This window comes from Penaeus monodon, chromosome 8 (assembly GCF_015228065.2).
Source record: "Penaeus monodon isolate SGIC_2016 chromosome 8, NSTDA_Pmon_1, whole genome shotgun sequence".
NCBI lineage: Eukaryota > Metazoa > Arthropoda > Malacostraca > Decapoda > Penaeidae > Penaeus > Penaeus monodon.
Genome location: NC_051393.1, coordinates 9,432,395 through 9,449,533, shown reverse-complemented (window position 1 = coordinate 9,449,533; position 17,139 = coordinate 9,432,395). Strand labels below are relative to the sequence as shown.

Genomic DNA, 17,139 nt, shown 5'->3' with positions numbered 1-17,139 from the left:
GAAAGTTCCTCGCCACAGCACTTCCGGACCCAGAACGCCGTAATCCGACGCCCGGTAACTGCACATCTGCGGGAGGTTCTACAGTGTCGACTCAACTACACCCGGAGGTAAACACCACAGCCCCCCCTCCCCCCGCCCCTCCACTCCCCGATCCTCTCTCACTTTATCCCCGGCGGTATGTGCCTGTGTCTATAAACTCCGTGAATGAACGCACCTCCGGGAGTTAAGCGCAGGGCGAGCCATAAACCTGCACTATTGAGGCACGAAGGCGCGGCAACCACAGGCGAGGCGGAGGGCTGTGTGTGTGTGTGGGGGGGGGGGGTCATGCAGGGGCAGGCACGAGAAGCGAAGGTAGTGTGGCCCCCCGCAGACACGTGTGGTTTTCAGGCAGGCCCGGCGAACAACTGGTCGCGCTCGGTGCAGTAAATACTGTAGCATGCCCGAGTCTTTGACCTCTTCCCTACAATACAGCGCCATCATTACACCATAAAAGTACGACCGCTGTACACAAAACTGTGCTTATTATCAGAACTATTTTAGTGTTTTTTTCTGGCTGGACTAGATTCTCCATAATTGTTTTCCTTAATAGGCCAAGGTACCATTTTAAGCATTTAAGTATCCTTAGTATTCCATGTGATTATTACTCACCAAATAATATAAATGGTAAATAAATACATCATCATCTGCCATTTTCAAACGGTGAAGTTTGCTTTGAAAAAAAAAAAAAAACATCACATTATTACGAAATATCTGCGACTTCGTAGTTTACATTACGGAAAAGTATTCTAGTGACTAAAAAAAATTTAAAGACTGAAGGGAAAAGAACGGGAGCAGTCGGGACGGGAATGTAATGTCAGCCGAGAAAAGAGAAGCGAGGGAAGAAGGAAGGGAGGGAGGGAGGGAGAGGGGGAGGGGAGGGGTCATTGCTCTGTAACACCATAACGATCAACTAAAGGAAAACGCCAATCAGCCATCAGTTACACATTGGCCACACTGCGATCACAGAGGCGGTGTAACATCCTCAGTTACGCCATGATTGATCACCTTCGTCTCTCGCGGCCGTTCTCCCGCGTGGCCGCCGTCAACACAACGGCGGTTCCCAGGCCGAACCGCCGCGCCTTTCGCTCTCACACGACACTCTTCCAAGCTAACGTAACGACATTCTTGCTTCTCTAACGACAAAGAAAATAAATCCCTTCCCTTGAACATTCTTTACTTCTACACACGATATTCCGTTGCGACGAGGAATGCTGGAATCTATAGGATAAGGTGTAAATCGGTTTGTCAGACAGGCTCTCATACAGTAAATGGAGCCTTTAACACTCATTCTAATCATGTCAAAAGCAGTACAGATAGAAGTAATTCCTGAACAAACCGAGTTGTTCTGAAGGGAAGTGCCGACACATCACCCCAGCCCTGCAGTACGCGAAGAAGCTGACCTTGTTTTGGACGTTTTTGCCCACTCCCGTTAGATCTTCTGACTTTCTGTCAGCTCAACTATAAAGGTTGCCTGCAGTGTTGGAAACAATGCTTAAAGAGAAGCCATGTCTAATATCTCTTCCAGCCACAAGGACCAGTGTCTGACAAAAAGTGCATTATTATCCTCCCTCCCCTCATCAATTTTCTGGCGTTTAAAAGAAACGTTCACTTCACGGCAGAACGGCTGCACACACCTCTGTTAGACCTCCCGCCCTGCTGCCACTGGCGAAGACACGCATTTCGGCAGCGACATGTACACTGAGCTCGAGCTTGGCAGCCGGACTTCCCTAGGTCGGCCGGAGTCCCATCATCAGCTCACTCATGACCTTCACGTCCCGCTGCCTGGCTCACTTGCACTCCGCCACCACCCTGCCATTTGCATACGATGTTGCACGTGCAACACAGGCGACGCAAAGGAAACTAGTCCTTCGGGCTCGGTGAGTTTGGAGCAAGAAACGCGTGATCGCGGTGCCTCGGTTTAGGTGAGCCCCGCCTCCATCAGGTACCGACCTGCTGTCGCACTCCCTCTCCTTGCACCTGATCACGCCCCACCTGCTTGCTGCGTTTGCTTGCTGCCTTGGCTCCCTGGACGTCCAGGCGATGACAGGATATCGCCGGCGCCCCGGCTCAGGTGGCCTTCCCAGCGTAGGCCTGCCAGGCGATGGGCGGAGGGAAACGCGCCAGCCTAACCGTGCACGTGTGAGTCAAGTCGAGCGGAAAATTTGTCGCGAACAATGGAGGTCCAAGAGCAACCCACGTTTTTTGGCCATGATGCACGCCGTCTCATCGCAACGTTGCACGACCACCGTAACGTAACAAACAATGGGGAAGACCTTTGCTGGTGCACCGCCTTTACCTGTGTCGGGCCGAGCGGCACAGGTAAAAACCCAGGTAGGGACACCCAGCGCCGGGAGACCGACCCAACACAATGCATGTGTTAATGTGTTGTTACTCCATTATGCCGAGGAGTTGCCGATCCGCAAAAACTTACCAATGTGTCACAACAGTGTACACAACATCAACCGAACTCGCCAAAACAGTGCGTACCCTCGCGACAAACACATGCGCAAGGGTGCATATTCAAGACGCGTTTTGCAAACAAAGGCAGCTGAATTTTCCTCCTGAAAGCGCGGACACACATACATGCAAGAAGAGGGTCCATAACCCCCCCCCCTCACTCAAGGGCCCGAACATCCAGGCGAGAAAACGCGCAAGGGGACTGGATTTTGACTGAACCTGCAAGGAAGGCGGAGACTCGCGGATCAGTGTCTCGGGGACGAAAGTAAGAGCGACGACGAGACTGGAGGCCGAGGCGAGGACGAGGACAAGTCTTCGAGCTGGTCAGTCATGGAGTGAGATGATAAACACTGCCCCCCCCTCCCCGCTCCCCTCTTCTTGTGCGTCCATTACCCCGCTGTTATTCTCGCCGTTAAACAACATCAGGTAAACACAGGTTCTCACGGCGGAAAGCGTCTTTCAGCGAGGAGTAATCCAAGTAGCTGATTGTGACAGAGGGATACTGAAGGCCTTGGAATTCGAGTCGCACAACCATCAAGTACGCCTCTTGCGCTGAGCGAGGGCTATCAGTGGAATTATTGTTTCCGTAAAAAATAAATAGATAGATCAATAAATAAATAAAACAGCAAAAACTGTATAGAGCATCACTTAATGGAATTCATAACCCGTAAACCCCCCCCCCCTGCCCCCGTCGTCAACAGAGCGGTTGCTCATAGGTCTGAGGCTTAGTTGCTGCGGCTGCTCCCCGGCCGCCGTGAAATTATCTCCAACAAAGAGCCCGCCAGCTGAAGGAGAATCGCCAGCCCCAGCGAGCGGGTTTTTATGCCGGGAGACTGCATTGGTGCACACCCGTCCTCCTCCCCGTAACGGCCGCTCACCCGGACCTGCAGCTGTTGTTGCACGCCGCTGCAAGTACCAACTGCACTATTCTAGGCCTGCCTAACCGACGCCGACAATGGGCCTGGTTGAGAGGCCTCCCCCCTCGGAGCCCAAAGCCGCTCCTCCGCCAGGCTCGAGCAAGGGGACGGAGTCTTCACTTTCCTTTCAAAGACGAACCACCGACTGGCCCGGCAAAAAGCTACGTTGGAAAACCTGCCATTCTAAACACCACTCTGTCTCCAGCAAACCAATAATCCCGGTGATCATTCTCCAACTTAGCCAAACAACCGCTATTTCACCGGCGTTGCACTTGCAGCGGCTCGCATAATGACTGCAATTAGTGGCTTTATGGCAACATCATCAGCGTCCATCAAGGCCTCCCCCTCTCGGATCAAACTCGTACGGACTCCTAAAAACGGATTCCCTTGTCTTAATCAACGGAAGGATTTTCGATCCTACCTCCACAGGGCACACGCCGCCCGTCGCCCAGCGTAGGATTATCGCGTGTCGACGTCACCAGCACTGTCGACGCAGCTCAATCAAGCTGATCGGCACTGCTGGCAAATCAACGAAGGATATTGCAATGAATCACGCGCTATTCGGTTCACGGGAAAATGAAATGCTTATGACATTCTTAATGTGTGGTCAATAGCATGATGTGTTCCAGGTGATTTATATAAAAAAAATATAAATAAATAAAATAAAACACAACATCCTGACAACCAAGATTTGCAACAAACTGTATCCTTCACAATTCATTTGCCGGAGAAATAGCAACCAGCCAAGAGCGTGTGGGAGGGAGAATACAGATCCCACCCCTCGCCCGCACCCTTCCCACTCTCCCTCCTTCCCTCCCTCCCCCGCGAAACGGCACTAATGGAATAACTTGTCTGTGTCACTCTAAGGCTAACTTGCAACCCGGGAAGTGGTCGCGCCGTGTCATTAAACAAATGACCCCGCGCCGTTCCCGCAGGTGCCCTCGTGCCGACGGCCCGGGTCACCAGGTCACCTCGCTCATTCAACACGTCGCCGCTCGGATCAATCAGCTCCGACCGGATCACTGCGGCGCCCCTGGTGCGCGATGCGATGCCCCGCTATGACGTTCTTCCTTCTTCCAACACTGGAGGCAGAGATAGAGACAGACAGACACACACTAGCGTGCATGCGTGTGTGTGTGTGTGTGTGTGTGTGTGTGTGTGTGTGTGTGTGTGTGTGTGTGTGTGTGTGTGTGTGTGTGTGTGTGTGTGTGTGTGTGTGTGTGCGTGCGTGCGTGCGTGCGTGCGTGCGTGCGTGCGTGTGTGTGTGTGTGTATATATATATATATATATATATATATATATATATATATATATATATATATATAGAGAGAGAGAGAGAGAGAGAGAGAGAGAGAGAGAGGGGAGAGAAAGATGGAGGAGAGAGGAAAGGGGAAAGATGGAGAGAGAGAGAAAGATGGAGAGAGAGAGAAAGATGGAGAGAGAGAGAAAGATGGAGAAGAGGAGAGAAAGAAAGTGGAGAGAGAGAGAAGATGGAGAGAGGAGAGAAGAGAGAGAAAGATGGAGAGAGAGAAAGATGGAGAGAGAAAGATGAGAGGAGAAAGATGGAGAGAGAGAAGATGGAGAGAGAGAGAAGATGGAGAGAGAGAGAGAGAGGAAGAGGAGAGAGAGAGAGAGAGAAGAGAGAGAGAGAGAGAGAGGAAGAGGGGGAGAGAAGGAGAGAGAGAGAGGAGAAGAGAGAGAGAGAGAGAGAAGAGAGAGAGGAGAGAGAGAGAGAGAGAGAGAGAGAGAGAGGAGAGAGAGCGAGAGAGAGAGAGGAGAGAGAGAGAGAGAGAGAGAGAGAGGGAGGGAGGGAGAGAGAGAGAAGAAACTCGGTATTGAAAGCCCCAGCTCACGTCTCGGAGGGAAAGAAAAGCGAAGTTGTTGTGCTGCCGCGGCACAAAAAGTCCCGGCCGCCATCACTCGGGCCAGCCTCAGCAAAGGCGGCCGAGCGGGGAATCAATGGGTAGGCAAGGTAACGGGCTAGCTAGCAGCACCCAGTCAAACTAGTTCTGGAGGCCCACACCCAAGACGTCCAGCCGACCAGAGCCGTGTCCGTGCCACGGATCCTTGCTGCGATGATCGCCCAAACTGTCACCAGCATGGCCACGATAACCTTGCTCCGCCTTCGAGAATGCCGGACACGCACCTTCCCCCCCCCCCCTTCCCCCCTCCCGAAGCCCAGCCGCCTGGCTAATGGGCGGGATCGCTCAACTCCACCCACACGAGCCAGCGTTACATTCCAGCAAACCAGACTACAACTATGTCAAGTGGGGCTAACGAATGTGCAGCGTGACAAAGCTATAACAGTCACCAACCCCTGTCAAATATCCTGCCTATTGAGATAAATAAATATGATAAGCAATTTATTAACACGCGTATGGGTTGTCATGTTAAAAGAATGCGCGCAATGTACGAGAAGAAAGCAGGAGAAAGCAAAGAAGAAACATGCGTGGTACGTGACCTACACAGACTCCATGAATCAACACCTTTAAAGGCAGGTGTTTTCCAGGTGATGTACCACTGCCTTATCTTGACCTGCTTTCTCTCCGAGGAGGACAAGGAATGGTAGCAGTCGCAAACGCAAGGTCAGGTCACGGTGAATGGAGCGTGTGACCGTATGCATGACCATCACCTGTCACCATACACCTGAGAAATGGGGGAGGGGGGAGTGGTCACTCGCCATGGAAACGTCCCTCTTCATTGGGTCAGGTCAAAGGCCGCCCAGGTTACGGTAGATGACCTTTAAGAATAGACAGCCGAGGTTGGCAATGGTAGCTTTGGTGTAAGGTTGTCAAGCTTTAATTATCATTATTTTCCTCCGTTTCCTTTAACACTTTTCCTCGAACAGTAAGCCTCTCGACATCGGGTTCGATTCGTGCCTCTCTCTCTTCCCCCAGGTCACGCGGGGTCGCAGGTCACGGAGGGGCAGATCGGAGAATCACACTTCAAAAGTTCCATTCACTATCGCGGTATCGCAAGGCGGCATTACTTTCAACGTCGTCCTCATTCACTCCTCCCGAGAGTTATAAATGCTTTCTCATTCCTTCTGCACGCCCTTTTCTCTACGAACCTCGACGTATGGGCGCAGTGGACAGCAGGTTGGTGGAGAAGCGGCCAGGAGGGGCAGCAGCATCACACAGCAGGGCAGGTTGGCGGCCCGCGGCTGTCCACATTCCTCACCACCTAGGCTATCCCCCGGTCACCAGCACCGCCGCCGCTCTGCTGTCTGCTTCCTTTATCAACTCCGTTTCTGCTGTCTGTTTATCAACTCGGCTTCTGCTGTCGTCTTCCCTTATCACCTCGGTGTCTGTCCCCCCCCCCGTGTCTGATATCAACTTCCTCTAGTTACTATAATTTTTCTCCCTCGGACCCATCTCTTGATCTCGCCATCACCCTCGCCCTCCAGTCTTTACAACAACAAAATTACCTCCAGGCTTTTATCAAACACAACTTCGCTACCGCACTTGCACACGCAACCAGCTCAACATCCTTGTCCAAGCCTTATATGTCAAGACACAACTGATTCACCTCTGCCATAAATAGGACAACTGCGTTACCCCGCCAGTGGAAAGATACTTAGCGATACCCGCGATAGTCTATTTTCTTTGTTACAACGAACTCCCAAGGAGGCAAGCACAACGAACACTCACTCCGCAGAGGGATTCGATGACCGGTCGCGGCCACCCGATATCTCCGAATAACATTCCCCCAAAACAACACTTTAAATTCTTCCTCGGGGCCTTGGGCGCGGATGCAACCCCGCGCTGGCTCAGATAACACTCGCGAAACCATAAAACCAAATGTACTGACGTTTTCGGACGCTTATTTTTCTCATTTTTAATCTTCAGAGAATAATCTCAAACCCAAAAAGACAGGTGATCACATTTAAAATACGCGAAGGAGAGGGAAGCACTCCAGGTGAACTCCAGGCCGACAGGAAAGTCGCCAATAAAAGCCGGGGCCGAGCTTGTGGCACTCCACGTACCTGCTCCTCAAGAATGCACCGATACAAGGCCAACGACTCCGCGCACACTCAACGGTAAACTAAGATATGCCGATCCTCTGAAGCCTGTCTTTGAGAGGAGACGGAGAGAGAGAGAGCGAGAGAGAGATGAGGAACGCCGAATAGAGGAATGAGGAACGGACAGACAAAGGGCAAGGGGGAAGAGAGGGGCACCGCTGACTGAACGTAATCTGGTAAAAATGGACTAAAGGATTTTTACTTGTGTCCTTAAAATACTAGGAATGAATAAAATATATAAATATATAAATAAATAAATATATATATATATATATATATATATATATATATATATATATATACATTAGCCACGGAAAACTCGTTACAAACAGGTGAAGTATTTGAGTGAGTGAGTGAGTGAGTGAGTGAGTGAGTGAGTGAGAGAGAGAGAGAGAGAGAGAGAGAGAGAGAGAGAGAGAGAGAGAGAGAGAGAAAGAGAGAGAGAGAGAGAGAGAGAGAGAGAGAGAGAGAGAGAGAGAGAGAGAGAGAGAGAGAGAGAGAGAGAGAGAGAGAGAGAGAGAGAGAGAGAGAGGGGGGGGGGGGCGTGGAAGAAAAGGGTCACATTACACGAGCAAGGAAGATTATCGCGCCTGTCTTAGTCATGACAAAAATAGATCATCTACCTTCACGCGTCTCGTCTCACTCACGAAAATTAACGCGGTTTGGAGGGTGACCATTTTCATATGTACGTGTTCGTTAAAGGATAAACTTCGGTAAAATGCCTATTTTTTCCCATTAGACCTTACACATTTTTTTCATTAATTGTCTATGATTTAATATCAGTTATTTACACATCCTTTTCTCTTCATCCATTATCCTTCTACTCATCGCGACAAAGAAGTAAACATCAATAGTATTTTTCCATCAAATAGTTAAGAAAAAAATAAATAAAAACAGAGTCATCTCATTAAAGCTCGTATGCCCCCCCCCCCCCCAACAAGAACGGGCACGACAGCACGCGGGTTATCCTTGTTTCCGTCCTTCTCTCCTCGCTTTATTTTCTTCTCTTACTTTCTCTATCTCCCACTCGTTTCTTCTCTTCTCTATCTATCCTCTTCATCTGTTCTTCTCTTTTCCTCCTCTCCGCCGATCTTTTCTTTCCTCCACCGTTTCATTTTCTCTCCTCGCCCCTCTTCCTCTCTCCTCTCCCCTTTCTCCCCCATCATCTCCCATGCACCTGTCACGGCCGCACCTGCTGCTGCCGCTCGCCTAGGCAGCGACGGGATGCCCTCACCGCCGTTGCGAGTAAAAACAACAAAATATTAATGGCGGCGAAACAGCTGATGATAAACAAGAGGAAACAACAAAGAAACAAATACTCATTACAAGAATAAAAAATAATTGTATAAACAAAAGAAAAAATATTTATTAAAAGTATAAAACATAAAAAACATATTTATTAAAAGTATAAAACATAAAAAAATATTCATTACATGTATAAAACTGAAAAAAAAAATCATTACAAGTATAAAACAGAAAAAAAAATCGTCACAAGTAAAAAACAAAAAACTGCCTCGTCTGTATCTTTGTCAGGAGCCTTAAGTGCATTATGTAGCTCTTAATGCTGAGTGTGCTGAGAGTACAGCGACAGGTGTTATGCCCGAGACCGGTACACCTTGCGGGCTTCCTTCCCTCCCTCCCTTCTTACCATCCTCCCTCCCTCCTTACCTTTTTCCCTCCCTCCTTCCCTCCTCGTCCCTTACCTTTTCCCCTCCTTCCCTCCTCGTCTCTTACCCTTTTCCCTCCCTCCTTCCCTCCTCGTCTCTTACCCTTTTCCCTCCCTCCTTCCCTCCTCGTCTCTTACCCTTTTCCCTCCCTCCTTCCCTCCTCGTCTCTTACCCTTTTCCCTCCCTCCTTCCCTCCTCGTCTCTTACCCTTTTCCCTCCCTCCTTCCCTCCTCGTCTCTTACCCTTTTCCCTCCCTCGTCCTCCTTTACCTTTTCCCTCCCCATCACCCTCCCTCCTTAGCTACTTCCCTCCCTCTCACCCTCCCTTCTTACTTACTTCCCTCCCTCCCTTGCTTGACTATACTTTTTTATTTAAATATACAAATAAGAAAGGCGGAGGAGTGAGTCAAGGGGCTGATAAGGCTGATGAGTAGGCTAAAGGGGGAGATAGAGAGGGATCGAGGGTGAGGGTGAGGGTGAGGGTGAGGTTGAGAGAGAGAGAGAGAGAGAGAGAGAGAGAGAGAGAGAGAGAGAGAGAGAGAGAGAGAGAGAGAGAGAGAGAGAGAGAGAGAGAGAGAGAGAGAGAGAAGGTGAGTGGACGAGCGAGCGAATATATAGATAGGCAGATAGACAGACTGATAGATAGATTGAGACGAAGTGAGAGAGAGGAAGAACGGGGGAGGGGGAGGGGAGGGATCCTAGACAGAAAATACTTGAAGAGCGAAAGGCTGAGAGACGTGATGCGAGCGTAGGGTACGACCCTCTCACGACTCGGCCCAGCCTCCTCTCATGGTACGCAATCCGGACAGGCCAGTCGGGCCACACCACCATCTCTTACTCCGTCCCTTCCCCAATCTCATTCTCTTCTCTCTTACTTCTTTCGCTCCACAATCTCCTTTCTCTTCTCTCTTGCTTCTTTCGTTCTATAATCTCTCATTTATATTCCCTCTCTCCCTACCTCTCTCTGCTCTCCGTCTCTCTCAACAGACCGAAACAATGTTTTAAAAAATCCTCTTCCTTTGCTTATTACCGCCCGTCCTTAAACCCTACCCGCACAGAGCAGAGCCTAACCAAGATACCCGCCCCTTCGTGCCCATCCGACCCAACCACGTCCCCAGGTATGACTCAGCCGTCATTACATACACCCGCACACCTGCACCCCTTTTCCCCTGCCCGCCCCTGGTCTCGGCGCCTCGTCTCTGCTAAGCATCCCTCGTGTGCATGTACTCGCACACTTGCTTCTCTCACCTGCTCTCTTAAAGTCGAAATGTTAACGATAGTTCAGGAAAAAAAGCACCAGGGTGGGCTACTATTACTATTTCTACATGCAACTACTATGGTTGGTAACTACAACCTCTAGTACAACGACTATTAATTACTAACTACAACTGTTATTAACTACAACTACCATTACTAATTAGGCCTACCACTACAATAACAAATTACAAACAACAACTAATATTACCAATCTTGCTACTACAACAACAACTATTACTACTACTAATATATCCAGTTCGATTTTCTCCTCGTCCGGGTGAGGTGAGACGGCCAGCGCGAGTGCGAGAGCCCGAGGTCAGAGAGGGTTAAGGGAGGCGGTTCGCACGAAAGGGAAAAGCACTGAATGGGCGTTAATTAAACACCGCTGCCCCGAGCGACAAAGACTGATGGAGTGGTAACACAGAGAAGGGTAAACGATATCTATGTGGGGTTTCTACCATTTAAACATCCTTTAAAAAATAAATGGGATGGAATACACAAATGAACGCTATTGCTTTCCTCAAGCACAGCATTCATTCCTCGCCCCAGCAGGAAATGTTATTCAGTCTTTGCTTTGCCTCGAAACCTCTACATTCCGAACATAAATATACAGTGTAAATAAACATGTATAGAGAAACTTTTTTGGCGTTATCTTAAACACGTCATCACCGGATAGTAGCCTAGAATCCGGATAAACTTACGTCAACTTCCTTCGTATTATCTGACATGCAGGTTCCCATTTCTGTATTATCATCGACCACATCTACCATTATCTCAATACTAAAGATAACAAATTATCTCACACTATCGCTCCCAGATTAGTCAATCTTTCGCCTTGCGGTGTGTCAAAACATGGGACTCATTACTGACGTTTACCTCATTCATGATGACATACTGTCCAGGCATGTATCGTCAGACAACTAGCAAATGTCGTACCAAGGATAGTGATATCAGATATCAGATATATATAAACGGGTTCCGTAGATAATTAGACTGCTTCCATTCCCCGTCAGACCTTTCCTTACCTTATAAAACCACACCACTCTTACGAACCCCCTAAAACGCTCAGACAAGGAGGATGGAATCGTAAATACAGACTCAAAACGCATATAAAGAAATCAACACGGAGTGGGCGCATATCACAAAAGCCCGGATCTGACGCCCCCCCCCCCACACACACCATTCCCCATACAGGAAAGTCTCCTCGTGTCTCGATATCACGTGTTTCCTGCTAATAGACAGAGCTCCGTCAACTACTCGGGTCCCGGGGTAAGCTGATACCCCGAGGGGAGGCGCACAATGGAGACCAACTGCCTAGGGATGCTCCAGGAAACTTCACCCAGTTTTTGCTTCCCCGTCAAAACCCCGCAGAAGACGCTCTGTTGGTGACAGCAATGACGCCTCGAGGGGGGTGGGGCCCTCGCTCTATTATAAGATTTAAAAGACACTTTTGTTCGGTGTCTAGTTCGTCACGACTCACGCACGATCTAATAAATTAAATATGTTAAAAAGCGACAGGAGAAATAAATAACGCGCAGGCACACACTCAAAATATATACATATACATTATAAATATAAATATACATATACACGTACATTTACATACACATATGCATACATATACGTACATATATACATACATATACACGCATATATAAACATACATATGTATGTATGGATAAGTAGAGAAGCAAAAATCACAACGGAATGAAGAGGAAAGCACGACTGTGAAATGAGGAAAGAAACGCCTAAAAAAGAGGAAACGAGGTGTTGTTCCCGTGTCAAGAGCGAGTCGGACCCCCACTACGCCCCGAGTGAAGGGTTGGAAGAACCAAATAAAGTATGGGCCTCGATACAGACGGCTGCCAAGGGAGGGGACCGGAACACGCCCCGAGGGGGTCGCTGCGGGAACACTCACGCTCAAATCACGCTCAGAGAGACACTGCCCACGAGAACCAAGAACGAGAGTCACCTCCTTATGAAGTTTGTTTCGACTGCAGCTATTGCTCTGTCCCAAACTACCAATAGTGTCAATAGGCAAGTTATTTAAGCATTCAGCATTGATCCGCAGCGTCCTCCCCTTCGAATCGCGCCTGACGAAGCCCTCCCTGTCAACTCATTCATCCAGACCGATAGAGAAGCGGACAAAGAGGTAAAAATAACCTCGATGCCCGAATCCGGACTGATCTTTCTCACAGGAGAATGAAGATAAATCCCAGGAAAATGAGAGACACGAGAATAGAGCGTAAAATGGGAAGACGTCACTGCACCAGAAACCCAATCAACCGAAAATGGGCGTTGGTGACTGGCGTTTAAAGAGCCAATCAAAGGGAGCCTGGAGGGCGTAGGGGGGGGAGGGGGCAGCGATCATTCGGTTAGGTCCGGTAACAGGTATTTTCTGCCAAGGAAATTCCGTGGAGACGTAAAAAGCTCACAAAGCCGCGATATCATTTGTGATCGTGGAATCGACCGTTACCATTCCGGCAGGCTTGACCGTCGCGGGCGCGGGGACGACGCTCATTCATCGGGCCGCGAGGCCTTTATACTGTTTTTTCTCTCTTTCTTCCAGCGATCAATTGGGTCTCGAGATGGTGCCGGCGGCGGGAAAAGGGGACGGACGGAGGGAGAGGGAAAGGAGATATCCCTCCCCCTCCTCATCCTCTTCCTTCTTTTCCATCTTCTTCCCCTCCTTGCCTCATTCAACGGCTGCTGGCGTTCTGGGGCGAAATCTTTATCCCATTAACCGTCTTCTTTATGCCAGGGCTCACAATGAACAGCCACTCGGCCAGGAAGTGCGATGCACCGGTTTAAGGTTACGACATCGATGGAGTGATTTGCCGATATCTTGTTGCTCGTCACTTTTCATCTTTAACGAATTTCTTCCTCTGTACATGAATAGTAAAACAAACAAAAACTACCCATTCTGAGGGCATCTAATCCAGCATCACACCTGCAAGGCCACATACAATGTCAAAGATAAACGGAAGCGATAAAATAGCCCTATCTCATAGTATACTTCAATAAAACAAGTCTCAACTAAGAACGAATTCAACTGGGACGATATCGACAATCCCCAAAGACCCATCACAATAACACCTATATATGTCATCCTGCAAAATAACTTCTTGAAGGTACATAACCTACGCCGGCTAACGCAAGACCACGAAAAATCCATTTCTCTCGCGGTGGCACAGCTAATCCATCCCCGGACACCAATTCGCGAGTTTAAATTCTGCTCAGAGCGCGGGCTTCCACCTCTTACGCGCCGCTAAAAAAATGTTTGTTTTGGCCGCGTTTGCTGACCGTCCTGCCGGCGTGTGGAAGCGGTACGTACAGCCCGCCGATGTGTCAGCTTATAGAGGATGGAGGCGGGGGAGGGAAGCTATATATTGACACTGAAGTATAAATGCAAAGATAAAGCACGCTTTTGCTTGTGCGCTGTCATCTTTACGTCGTTACGAACTCAATGACGGGATTATAAATCCATAATACGAAAACATTGCAGTTATCACCTTATAAAACTATTAAAACATTCAGTATACCCTACAATTCTCTTTCCATAAACATTTACAAAGAAATATAAGCACAAGGCTTCCATATTCTTCATCAAACAAACAGATTACTCAACCAAGAGTCAGTGATGGACAAGCAATTGTTATCACACACCAACAAATCCACAATATCAACACCCATGACCTGACTGTCTCGCTAATCTGCACAAGCGGGAGACTATGCGGGCGTGGAGGAGGGGTCGGTACGACAGCGTGACGTTTCCGGAGACAAGTGAAAAGTGTCTGCATGTCTGGCTATGATAATCAGATGATGTACAGAATGTATGTGTTTGCGAATATGAGCACAAAAGGAAGAGAGGAATGATAGTTTGGCCACTTCAGGTGCATGTATGACTAACTCGACACTTGTGCCTCACAGATGTGCCACAACACGCTTTTACCGCCTAGCACTGAACAAGGACACTTACCCACATATTATGCGTCTACAAAATATTATTACACTATAATACATATGCACACGCAAGGAGTCAGACTACCAACAAAGTAACGAACACACACACTGAAGTGTGAGAGGGATAAGTAGGAGAGGGATAAGTAGGAGAGGGAGGGAGGGAGGGAGGGAGGGAGGGAGGGAGAGAGAGAGGAAGAGGGGGGAGAGAGAGGAAGAGGGGGGGGGGGGAGAGAGAGGAAGAGGGGGAGAGAGAGAGAAGAGAGAGAGAGAGAGAGAGAGAGAGAGAGAGAGAGAGAGAGAGAGAGAGAGAGAGAGAGAAGAGAGAGAGAGAGAGAGAGAGAGAGAGAGAAGAGAGAGAAAAAGATAGATGAAGGAAAAGGAGACGAGAAATATGAAAGATACACGACCCCACAACCATTATCTGAAACGAGTGCCCAGACCGCCCTTCAAAGCGCGGTGTGACCTCAGGAACCGGGCACGAGGCGTTCCCGGGAGGTGCAGAGTCAACACACACCTCCGCCAATACCCGCCCCTGCCAACGCGGACAAGCAATTCACCAAACATTCCTCTGAAGGCAGCCCACCAACCGCGAATGCTGTTTATCCAGGCTTATTCCGCTCCGCTTCCGGACGTAAACAAGTCGACTCGTGTTTCGTCGTCGGCGCATTTTCGAGTAGAAAAATGGCGAGATCCTATTTGACATTTTACGACCGAGCACGGAGGGAAGGAGGGAGAGAGAGGGGGGGATGGAGGGTGGGATAGAGAAAGAGAGAGAGGGAAGGAGGGAGGGAGAGAAAAAGAGAGAAAGGGAAGGTGGGAGGGAGAGAGAAAGAGGGAAGGTGGGAGGGAGAAAGAGAGAGAGGGAAGGAGGGGGGAAGGAGGGAGGGGAGAGAGAGGGAAGGAGGGAGGGGAAAGGGAGAGAGGAAAGGAGGGAGGGGAAGGGAGGGAGAGTAAGAGAAAGAAACAGAGAGAGGAGAGGAAGAAGAGAGGAGAGGAGAGGAAGAGAAGAGAAGAGGAAGAGAAGAGGAGAGGGGAGAGAGAATGTTGAGAAAATTGTCCTGTCCCTGGACCAAATAACACCTGTTCAGCCTGATGCACAAAAACCTGAATTCACCAGGTGGAGGTCACTACATGACGTATATATTTCAAGCGTTGCAAGGTGCATCCTTGAAAAGGTAATTCTTAATACGCACGACTTCAAGAAGCAATAAAAAACACTAAAACCAGGACAACGTGCCACCGATGGGTAAACAATGACAACCCTAACCAACACAGACTAATTAAAAGTAAACGACCTTACGAAGAGGATAAACACACAGAAATCACTCCGCCAGAGCCCCAGAAATCCCGCCGAGGCTCCCATCACACTCGAAAGTTTAATGAATGAGCAGGAGACAAGCAGGCCCCGAAAGCACCGACACCATGACTGCAGGAAGTTTGGAAATGCGACGGAAAGGCACGGACACGATTTTACGAGGGTCGGATTCTACCGTATAGCCTTGGGTGGTGTGACATAGGTAGGCATGCGGGAGATCTGTATCAGCTAAATTGGTTTACAGCTTCCTCACCTTGGCATCCGTGTACGTGCGTGTGTACGTGTGCGAAAGGTCAGTTACACACCGCGAACTTGCAGAATAGCGATACCTCCGTAAGCTACCTGAGCTGGGACCGATATTTACTACCCATGTTACACCGTCCGTACATTACTGCCCTTAATCGCCATCAACTTGTAGCCGTGGATCCCGAGAGCCCCCTCGAAATCACCCGAGATCCTCCAAGCCCTGTTTACACAAGGCGACACATACATACATACATACATACATACATGCGGTTCTGGACGGCGCTCTCCGAGGTGCAGGGGTCACGGTCGGACTGTCGGAACGAACCCGGGAATTTTCTAAGCCTATCCCACCACTAGGCCTATCATGAGCATCTTTTGATCCCTGCGTTATCTCTAGTCTGTATCAAGTGTCAGGTCTGTTCTACCTGTTGGCGATGATGGTCTCGCAGAATTATTCAATTATTCATAATGTTTTTTGCAGTGAAATGGTTGCGCATGTCCCCCTCAAATACGAATTATTAATCAACAGTACTATCAATACAAAACCCCCGCGTCAGTGACACAGGTCTCCAAAAGGCCCGCCCGTACACTACTCCGACACAAATGCCCTACGGCGGTACTCACCTGAGTCCACCTCCAGACACTCTTAAAAACTCTTAAAGTTCCATTTCTTTTCCGTCCACCAAATCTTCGTGTACACTTTTACACGCGTCACAGTCACTACACTGGCAAAGACTGGCTCAACCTCGGCGGAAAACACACAAAAGAAAGTTAAAACGCACAGTAACGCAGGCGTTTTTTACAGAAGTGCGTCGCGGAGCACTCGCACACACCCTCCCCGTGCACTGGTCCAAGTCATTCTGTGGCCACTCACTTCGGCGCGCAGACCCGACTCATTGCCACTTAGCATTTTTTTGGCATTTTCTTCAGTATACCAGAATTTCATTTCCATGTTACGCGTTTTCGTCTACAATCCTTCAGGCATAGGTTAGTTTGGTTGTTCTAGAAAGCACGTCAAATATGCGAATTTTTGTACGGACTTTTATGCGGATAAAAATATAGAAGTATATTTTTTCTTCTTATGGTCAGGGGGCTCGAAGTGAGTAACCACTTGTTCCCGACCAGATCTCCCTCACTGACACTTATAAACACTCTAAACTATTATAAACATGAAAGTTAAAAGCGCCATCGAAGCGAGAAACGGCAAGCTCACGGAGGAACGATATATTTTCAAATATAAATATTTATACATTGCTTA

At 48.9% G+C, this 17,139-nt stretch overlaps 1 protein-coding gene across 2 annotated transcripts in view; it reads right to left on the bottom strand.

Annotated features, from left to right (window-relative positions):
- LOC119576131 (FERM domain-containing protein 4A-like) overlaps positions 1-16,741 on the bottom strand; it is a 56,471-nt gene extending 39,730 nt beyond the window's left edge. For both annotated transcript variants that reach the window (XM_037923694.1, XM_037923695.1), the window contains exon 1: positions 16,506-16,741. The gene's annotated coding sequence lies outside the window, so the exon portion shown is untranslated. The remainder of the gene's footprint in view (positions 1-16,505) is intronic.
- Positions 16,742-17,139: the final 398 nt, after the last annotated feature.